Genomic DNA, 10,859 nt, shown 5'->3' on the forward strand with positions numbered 1-10,859 from the left:
AAAATTTACTCAATCTCATCTTAATTTATTGCTACTTATTTATCAAAGTTTCCAATACAAGGTATTTAACACCTATGCCCATTTGTACCCCATATGGCAATGCTTCATTCCTTACCCAATTAACCATCCAACAATTTTTCAGCCTCATTACCACCCTTTTCATGTCTAATTGTTTAAATACTCTCAAGCTCATTCACAAGTACTATTATACATCTCATTAAGCATTAATCATGTTGCAACATAAATTCTATAGCATGGCGAATACTCATGCACACACACATAACAACAAGAACTCAATGGCACAAAATTTCCTTTTGTTAAACATTCGAACTTACTCATTTCCATGCTTTCATCACAACAACATCAAAACACTCACCAAGGAAAACAACATGCATGGCAATTTTAACTCACCTAACAACTTAGTTTCGATTTGAGATTCAAGGAAAATTTTGAACCAATCCTCCAAATCATACATGCATTTTCAAGAGTGGAATAAAACATACCTTCTTGTATCAAAACACCTTAGTCTAGTAAGCTCCCATGGCTGATTTTCTCAAGCTTTTTCCCCTTTCTTCTTAGTATATTCGCCAAGCAAGGAGAAAATGAGAGAATGAACACCCTTTTTTTCTTTCTTTCTTTGCTTTTGTTTCTCTCATGTACGGCAAGGGGGAAGCATCCACACTCTTTTTTTTTTGTTATCATCATTTTCTTTTTTCCATTTCTTTAATGCTAACTTTCTTATTTTATTGTTTCCTACATGCATCACTAGTCTAACATGTTGGAGACATGTTTCCACCCATAGCATGGCCGCCATCATGCTTCATTTTGGCTAATTTGACATGCAAGGACAACACTTTCCCACATGTATTAATAGGCCACCTTACATTTGCCTAGCACATTTCTAAATTTTCTCACATAAGTCCTATTTGATAAAATTCACTTACAATTAACAAAATCCAAACATGAAATTTTCACACATGCATATATACATATAATGAGCATCAATTATGATGGTTAATTATTATTATGACTCGGTTTAGTGGTCCCGAAACCACTTTCCGACTAGGGTCAATTTAGGGATGTCACAACTCTCCCCACTTAAGAAATTTTCGTCCCGAAAATCTTACCGTAAATAGGCTCGGGTATCGCTCTTTCATAGAGTCCTCAAGTTCCCAAGTGGCTTCTTCCATTCCGTGTTTATGCCACAACACCTTCACTAACGGGATTTTCCTATTGCGCAACTCTTTTACTTCACGCCTCATAATGTGAACGGTTCCTCTTCATAGCTCAAATTAGGTGAATCTCAATCTCGGATGGAGCAATTACGTGCGATGGATCGACCTATATCGTCAAGCATCGAGACATGAAAAACGTTGTGAATCCTTTCGAGCTCGGAGGGCAAAATTAATCGATATCGATGGCCCAATTCGTTCGGATACTTCATATGGCCCGATGAACCTCGGACTCAATTTGCCCTTACGACCAAATCTAAGCACCTTCTTCCAAGGTGAAACTTTGAGAAAGACCTTGTCTCCAACACGATATTCAATATCTTTTCTTTTCAAAGCCGCATCGACTTTTGGCGATCCGGCGACTTTCAAACTTTCACGAATTACTCGAACTTTTGCTCGGCATCCTTAACCAAATCAACCTCAAGAATTTACCTTCACTAAGTTCACCGAATAATGGGTGCGGCATTTACGATCGTATAAAGCCTCGTAAGGCGCCATCTTAATACTTGATTGAAAGCTATTGTTGTGGCGAATTCAATCAAAGGCGATACTGCTTCCATGAACCACTAAACTCAAGGATGCAACATCTCAACATATCCTCGAGTATTTGAATTATCCGTTCGGATTGACCATCGGTTTGGGGTGAAAAGTGCTAAAATGCGCTTTGGTACCCAAAGCCTCTTGCAATTTCTTCCAAAACCGCGACGTAAATCTTGGGTCTCTATCCGACACGATAGAAATAGGTACCCCATGCAATCGAACAATTTGGGAGACGATAATTCGCCAACTTATCGGCGTAAAATGCATGCGGACGAGGATAAAATGAGCGGACTTGGTCATCTATCAACAATGACCCAAACCGAGTCTTTCTTATTACGAGTCAATGGTAACCCGCACACAAAGTCCATTGTTACTCGATCCCATTTCCATTCGGGTATCATGATCGGTGAAGTAATCCCGATGGCACTTGATGTTCCGCTTTCACTTGTTGACATATCGACACCTTGAAACAAATTCGAAATGTCTCGTTTCATACCGCCACCAAAATTGGCGTTTGGTCATTGTACATTTTAGTACTACCCGGTGGATTGACATTCGACTACAATGGGCTTCATTTAGAATTATCGAAATAAGTTCAATTCTTTGGAACACACAGACGACTTCAACCTCAAACAATCGTCATCATCAATTTGAAACTCGATTCCTTGTTCGTAACACACTCACCCGTTTTGCAAGCAACTCCTCATCAACTTTCGAGCTTCACGAATTTGATGAGCCAATAATGGTTTGGCCTTTAATTGGCTACTAACACATTGTCGGGTAGAATAGACAAGTGTACATTCATCGCTCAGAAAGCAAACGGTGATTTCGACTTAAGGCATCCGCAACCACATTAGCCTTTCCCGGTGATAATCAATGACGAGTTCATAATCTTTTAACAACTCGAGCCATCGTCTTTGTCGCAGATTTAAGTCTCTCGAGTCATCAAATATTTGAGACTTTTGTGATCCGAATACACATGGCACTTCTCACCAAATAAGTAATGTCGCCATATCTTTAAGGCGAACACGATGGCGACCAATTCGAGATCATGGGTTGGATAATTTTTCTCATGTGGCTTTAATTGTCTCGACGATAGGCCACAACTCGCCTTTCTTGCATCAATACGCAACCCAACCCAAGTAGGGATGCGTCACTATAAATGACAAACTCTTTGCCCGATTCGGTTTGCACTAGAATTGGGGCTTCAGTCAAATAAGCTTTCAGTTGATCGAAACTTTTCTGACATTTCTCCGTCCATTCGAACTTAACATCCTTTTGGAGTAAGCGTCATTGGCGTGGCTATCGTCGAGAAACCTTTTACAAATCGTCGGTAATAACCGGAAAGCCCCAAAAAGCTCCTAACTTCGGTAACATTCCTTGGTGGTTTCCAATCGACTATGGCCAAAATTTTGTTCGGGTCCACCCTGACACCCGATGCGGACACCACGTGCCCCAAAAAGCTAACCTCTTTCAACCAAAATTCACATTTACTAAACTTTGCGTATAACTGCTTATCTCGTAAGATTTGCAACACTAGCCTCGGTGTTCAAGATGTTCGGCCATCATCTCGAATAGACCAAAATGTCATCGATAAATACAACTACGAACCGATCCAAGTATGGCCTGAAAATTCTATTCATTAAATCCATAAACACCGAGGGCATTAGTGAGCCCAAACGGCATCACCAAGAATTCAGAGTGACCGTACCTCGTTCTAAAAGCGGTTTTGGGTATGTTCGATTCTCGGACCCTCAACCGATAGTACCCGACCTCAAATCTATCTTTGAAAACACCGAGGCTCCCTTTAATTGATCAAACAAATCGTCAATTAAGTGGCAATGGATATTTATTCTTTATCGTCACTTTATTGAGTTGACGATAGTCGATGCACAACCTCATGGTTCCGTCCTTCTTCTTCACAAACAATACAAAGCGCCCCATGGAGAAAAACTCGGTCGAGCAAAACCTCTATCCGTCAATTCTTGCAATTGAACCTTCAATTCCTTTAATTCCGTTAATGCCATACGATGCGGGGCTATTGAAATCGGCGTAGTACCCGGTACAACCGATGTCAATTCCACTTCTCGAACCGTGGCAATCCGGTAACTCCTCGGAAAAACATCTGAATACTCACAAACCACTTGGTACCGATTCGAGTTTCCTTTCCGTCTCTTTACTTCCAAACACATACGCAAGGTATGTTTCACACCCTTTTCACATACCTCGAGCGGTCATAGAAGATATTATCGCCGACGCTCCTTTTAAATCGATGAGACTCGACTCGGACTACCTCATTATTTGCACTCCTCAAATCAATGGTTTTCCTTTTGCGATCCACCATGCATCATGTACGGTCACCAATCCATACCAAGAATAACATCGAATTCATTAAATGGTAGAAGCATCGGATCGGTAGGAAAAGCAGATTCTCGAATTATTAGGGGCATCTCTTGCACACTTTATCAACGAGCACGTATTGACCCAAAGGGTTTGACACTCGAATTCGAACTCGATAGACTCAACGGTAGAGTCTTCTTTGGATGCTAAGGTTTCACATACATATGAGTGAGTAGAGCCGGGTCAATCAATGCAATCACAATAGTATCAAAGAGAGTAAAAGTACCGGTGATAACGTCGGGGAGGATGCCTCCTCTCGTGCGCGGATGGCTTATGCTCTAGCAGAGCACGGGTCTCGGATCGGACACCAGTATTAGAGGCTCCTCTCGATTACCACCCCTACCTCCAGAGATTCTCGGGGCCTACCTCCACCCGTCGTTCCACTAGGTCTTGCACCTTGCGTCTTATTCCTCTCATCTAGCTCGTGCAATCTCTAATGAAGTGGTCCTTGAACCGCATCCATAACAGCCCTATTAATGACTTACCCCAACATTCACCTAGGTGTCGTCTTCCACATTGGGGGCATTCAGTCTCTCTTGACGATTATTGCCCACACTAGCTATCAAGTAGCTCGGAGTCCGTCAATGGTCGGGCTCTAATGGAAATTCCCGCAATCGTCCTCGACTTCTTGGTGTCCTCCACGAACCTCTTTACAGGTAGAACGGAGCTTTACTCGTCGATCTTTTACGGTAATCTCTTGCTTCAAATTCAGCCTTCTTCTTCTCCTTCCCAAGTTCTTCCGCTTGCGTGCTCGTTCGACTAGTGTCACAAACTCCTTTATCTCCAAAATTCCCACTAGTAACTTTAACTCTTCATTCAATCCTTCTTCAAATCTTTTGTACATCGCAACCTCATCAGCCACACACTCCGAGCATACCGACTAAGTCTTACGAACTCATGTTCAGATTCGATCTGATCATCCGCCTTGCTTGAGTTCCAAGAATTCCTTACGCTTCGATCGATGAACAGTTGACTAATGTATTTCTTTCGAAATTGGATTGGAAGAAATCCCAAGTAACTCGTTCATTTGGGACTATGGAAATTAAAGTCCTCCACCAATAGTAAGTGAGTCTCTTAACAAGGATATAGCACACTTAAGACATTCATCGGTGTGCATGACAGTTCATCTAACACTCTAATGGTGTTATCGAGCGAACTTCGGCCTTTTCGGCATCATCAAGAACTATGGCCTTGAACTCCTCGGCCCCACGCTTCCTAATCAAGTCCACAGTGGTTTACTCACCTCACAGATCGAATCGGAGGCATTGCGGGCTCTTGGGGTGGAGTATTTAAATTCGGGAATGGTTGGACAGCCGGGTTGGTTCGGGCATATTATGCGACCCACTCATTCATCATGGTGAAGAAGGCTTGTTTCGCCCTTCATTTTGATTATTCATGGATGATCGAGGCTCAACAGGCGGTGTCCCTTGCAGGAGCAGCCGCTACACTTTCAACGTCATCCGCCAAGGGTCTCTACCCCGGTTCCATTGCTAATCAAAACAAAAATTCCAACCGTCGAAGTCATCACATTATTAAGCGCTAACAATTTGGCATGTATAGCTAGACTCACACGCTATGGTAGTCCTAGAACCGACTAAACCATAGCTCTAATACCAATAAAATTGTAACACCCTAACTCGTGACCGACGCCGTTAGCGGACACGAGGGGTTAACGCCAAACCCTCTCAAGATACCAACCAATTTGACATTACCAGTCAGGCTGGAAAACTGCATCACCGTCGCCTTAAAAATCATATCTCGAGTTTCAAAACTCGGAAACTGGTTTCGTAAATTTTCCCTGAATGTAGACTCATATACCCATCCATGGATTTATTTTTAGAATTTTTGGTTGGGCCAATTGGTACATTTTATTAGTTAAAGTTACCCATGTTACAGGGAATGACTGCTCTGACCTTCGCGCGTTACAACTTGAATATCTCTCTGTACAGGGCTTTAATACTGGTTTCGTTTGTTTCTAATGAAACTAGACTGAAAATGGAATCTGTACATATAAGGAATGACTCCTAATTCTTTCTGGATAATTTATGGTAAATTTTCAAAGTCACGACAGGGGACCCAGAAACCGTTCTGGCCCTGTCTCACGAGAACCTTAATATTTCTCAGTATACTGCTCATATAGTCGTTTCGTTTCGTCCATATAAAAATAGATTCATCAAGGTTCAGTTCCATAATTTACTCACTATTTAATTCTACTTCTACTATTTTTAGTGATTTTTCAATCTCATCTCACTGCTGCTGTCCGCAACAGTTACTGCAGAGACTATGCCAATTTCATGAATTTTTCCTTGGCCTTAATCATCCATCATGCATGACACAAATTATGGCCACCTTATCAAAATTTGAGTTTCTAAGACTCGTGGCTATAGGTTCTAGCATCCCACTCGACGACCACATAGGCCATTTTCACGTGGCTTAAAGTTTACAACCCACAATTCGACAAAATATAATAGCCTATACATGCCAAATGTTCTTCAACAACAAAAACAATACCACAAGATTTCAGCGGTGTGATGACTTCAACGACGGTCCCGATCACGCAAACAATACGAGTCAGAGACCTAAAATGGGTGACAAGAAAACACCGAGTGAGTTTACAACTCAAGAAGTCATAAGCATTCATCAATCCACCGATAAAGTTACTACTACATGTACAACAAATGAGGCTAGGTACTCGTCCATATCGAATCTATACCATAATACCTCGGACCTTTCGGTCCAATCTCGTACCAATTCATACATCCATATTTCATATTCTACACAACAAGATAATCAAGCATTTTACACATTAACTAATTTTCCAGCACAACCATACAATTTCAATCATCACATAGATTTAAGGCTTACCAATTTCAACCCCAAGCATGAACGTATTCTCTATTCGTCATGAGCTCGAGGTACTTACCCGATCCGCTGTCCATACTCAATTCAATGGAGACACACCCTCCATATATTTAAAGTGCGCACACACAGTGCTTACTACTCGATTTTGCACACTTAGTGCCACGTAATTTAAGCCCTTTTACACAAGCCATACCCTCCGAGCTCGCACACCCAAGGTCAGTATTTTCCAGCTTGCACACTTAGTGCCATATATTTCCAAGACGCACACTTAGTGCCGATCTCGTCACCGTACACACGTATTGCCCAAGACACTTAGTGCCGAAAGCAAACTTTCTACACATTTCACTATTTCTTTTACATTCAACAAATGTCATCACTCATACACATACATTTTCATTCATATATATATATATCATCCCATTAAACACAATTGCATAAATTTTACAATCATTTAAGCAATATCAAATATGTGCTTAATGACTTACCTTGTTTGGGGTAGAACGGTTCCAAATCGGCTACTCGTTTGCTTTCTCCTTTCCTTTGTCCAATCTAGTTCCCTTTGCTCTTGAGCTAAATCAAACATTTACCTCTCCATCAAACACAAACATACGGCATTCACATGCATTATTATGGTTATTGCTTAATACTTAACACAACTAAGCTGAAAATTTACTCAATCTCATCTTAATTTATTGCTACTTATTTATCAAAGTTTCCAATACAAGGTATTTAACACCTATGCCCATTTGTACCCCATATGGCCAATGCTTCATTCCTTACCCAATTAACCATCCAACAATTTTTCAGCCTCATTACCACCCTTTTCATGTCTAATTGTTTAAATACTCTCAAGCTCATTCACAAGTACTATTATACATCTCATTAAGCATTAATCATGTTGCAACATAAATTCTATAGCATGGCGAATACTCATGCACACACACATAACAACAAGAACTCAATGGCACAAAATTTCCTTTTTGTTAAACATTCGAACTTACTCATTTCCATGCTTTCATCACAACAACATCAAAACACTCACCAAGGAAAACAACATGCATGGCGGAATTTTAACTCACCTAACAACTTAGTTTCGATTTGAGATTCAAGGAAAATTTTGAACCAATCCTCCAAATCATACATGCATTTTCAAGAGTGGCATAAAACATACCTTCTTGTATCAAAACACCTTAGTCTAGTAAGCTCCCATGGCTGATTTTCTCAAGCTTTTTCCCCCCTTTCTTCTTAGTATATTCGGCCAAGCAAGGAGAAAATGAGAGAATGAACACCCTTTTTTTTTCTTTCTTTCTTTGCTTTTGTTTCTCTCATGTACGGCAAGGGGGGAAAGCATCCACACTCTTTTTTTTTTTTGTTATCATCATTTTCTTTTTTCCATTTCTTTAATGCTAACTTTCTTATTTTATTGTTTCCTACATGCATCACTAGTCTAACATGTTGGAGACATGTTTCCAACCATAGCATGGCCGGCCATCATGCTTCATTTTGGCTAATTTGACATACAAGGACAACACTTTCCCACATGTATTAATAGGCCACCTTACATTTGCCTAGCACATTTCTAAATTTTCTCACATAAGTCCTATTTGATAAAAATTCACTTACAATTAACAAAATCCAAACATGAAATTTTCACACATGCATATATACATATAATAAGCATCAATTATGATGGTTAATTATTTTTATGACTCGGTTTAGTGGTCCCGAAACCACTTTCCGACTAGGGTCAATTTAGGGATGTCACACGTTAACCCCTTGTGTCTGACTCCGGCAGCGGTCTCGGGTACGGGGTGTTACATGACATGTCACTAGGGTTACCGATTTGGTCGAGCTCCTGTATTTGTTGCGGACTCACCACAACTCGTATGAGCTTACTGATATATTAGCTCGTGAGAGTTTATTGTTTTCAGCTCATTGGAGCTTACCAATTCAGCTCGATAGAGCTTACCTATATATCAGCTCGTAAGAGCTTATTGTTTTCAGCTCATTAGAGCTTACCGATTCAGCTCGTATGAGCTTACTGTTCAACTCGATAGAGCTTATCGATCATGACTTGACAGAGCGAAAAGGATAATGAATTGATGGATTATCGATAAATACACTTCGTGTCTATCTGGAACAACGGAAATGTACAAGTATATACAATTGCAACAAGTAATAAAGTGACAAATAAATGTTGAGTTATCGTACCCACGTGGACTACGAAAAGAATTACTTATGAATGCTATTTAAAACACTTTGGTGAAGAAAAATATTTTGTTTGAAGAGGGTAATTAAAAACTAAGATTTTAAACTAAAGAAATAAATCTCAAATGCACGATTTCAAAATATGATTTAATCAAGATGACATAATTGTGTTGATTTAATTACATTTCTTTAACTTAGAATTATTAAACTCATGTCCATGTTGTTACGAAGAAATTCACTACAACTCGGTAATTTACTAACTTATGAACATATTCACCTACACAAATCCATTCATCTCTTAACATATCCTTATGTTAATTCAAACGATTAAACAAATTTTAATAAGCAAACATGTTATGGCACATACATACTCATTAAATTGAACAAATCTCTTGTATATCCTTATGTCAATTCAAACAATTAATTAAATCTACTAAGCACATAAAAAACTATGTGAGGTAACAAGGTATCCTTACCTTGAAACAATTTAATCATAATAATCTTGAAAGTTATGCAAGGCAAGTGTATCGCCAGATACATTGCTAATTTAACCTTCAGCTACCTTAGACGAAAAAACTTGCATTGATCAATTATTGTGTCAATTAATTACAATTTCAATCCGTTTAAATAATTAATTCATTAGTTACCTCACAATTGTAATTCAAGAATAACTTAGGCGTGATTTTACTTAATTAGCCTTTTACCGAGGCTTATAACAACATGAATAAAATTTTAATAATTTAAACAGATGAAATGTAATCAAACCAACACGAATAAAATTCAAGCTAAGCTGATTAAATTAACCATTCCAACAACATAAATATTCATAGATATGTTCATCATAACAACAACAAAAATTACTGTGCCTTGACTAGGTTGCTCCGTTCTTCCTTCTTTGTTGTCCTCACCGATCAAGGCTTCTATGACCACTCAATTGCTGCTCCAAAATGGCTGAAGAATAACCCTTTCTCAAGGGGACAAATCGGCACAAGAGCAAGGGACATGGAATGGAAAAATGAGAGGAGAAAGTGAGAAAGGAGAGAAGAGATCTGAATGAATGAGGGATGATTTGAATGATCAGCCAAGGGAGGTTTTTATAGCTGAATGTGGTAGCTAAAATTTGCTAAAAATAGCAGCCAAAGAGCCACCCCTTGGCCAGCCATCTATGTGGCACAGTTGATAGCTTCAACTTTGCTAAATTTGGCTTGGGGCAAATCTTCAAAGCCATCAATTGTGGAGGGGCTGATTTGTAATTTGAACAAGTCTTCAAGGGCTTCTTTGCAGCTTAAATAATCAGTTAATGAGCTAAATTTGGTCAACACTTGGACGGTTTTGGGCTGTCCTCTCCTTGGCCGGTTTGGTTCACTCAGTTCGGTTCAATCGGACCATTTTTTCATAATTAATTAATACTAATTTATTAACCCAAATTAAATTGGATGTAAATTAAAATTAATTAAATTATTAATTAATACACATAATTTTGGATCATCTTAAGCTGAAAATTAATTCGCCTAGATACTTCAAATTGCTTATCAGTTTTGTGCTTCTGGTAGTGTCTGCCGAGCCATTTTTCGCCGTTTGTGCAAATCTGTCAAAAACAACAAAAATTAATCAAAA

This window comes from Gossypium arboreum, chromosome 5 (assembly GCF_025698485.1).
Source record: "Gossypium arboreum isolate Shixiya-1 chromosome 5, ASM2569848v2, whole genome shotgun sequence".
Taxonomy (NCBI): Eukaryota; Viridiplantae; Streptophyta; class Magnoliopsida; order Malvales; family Malvaceae; genus Gossypium; species Gossypium arboreum.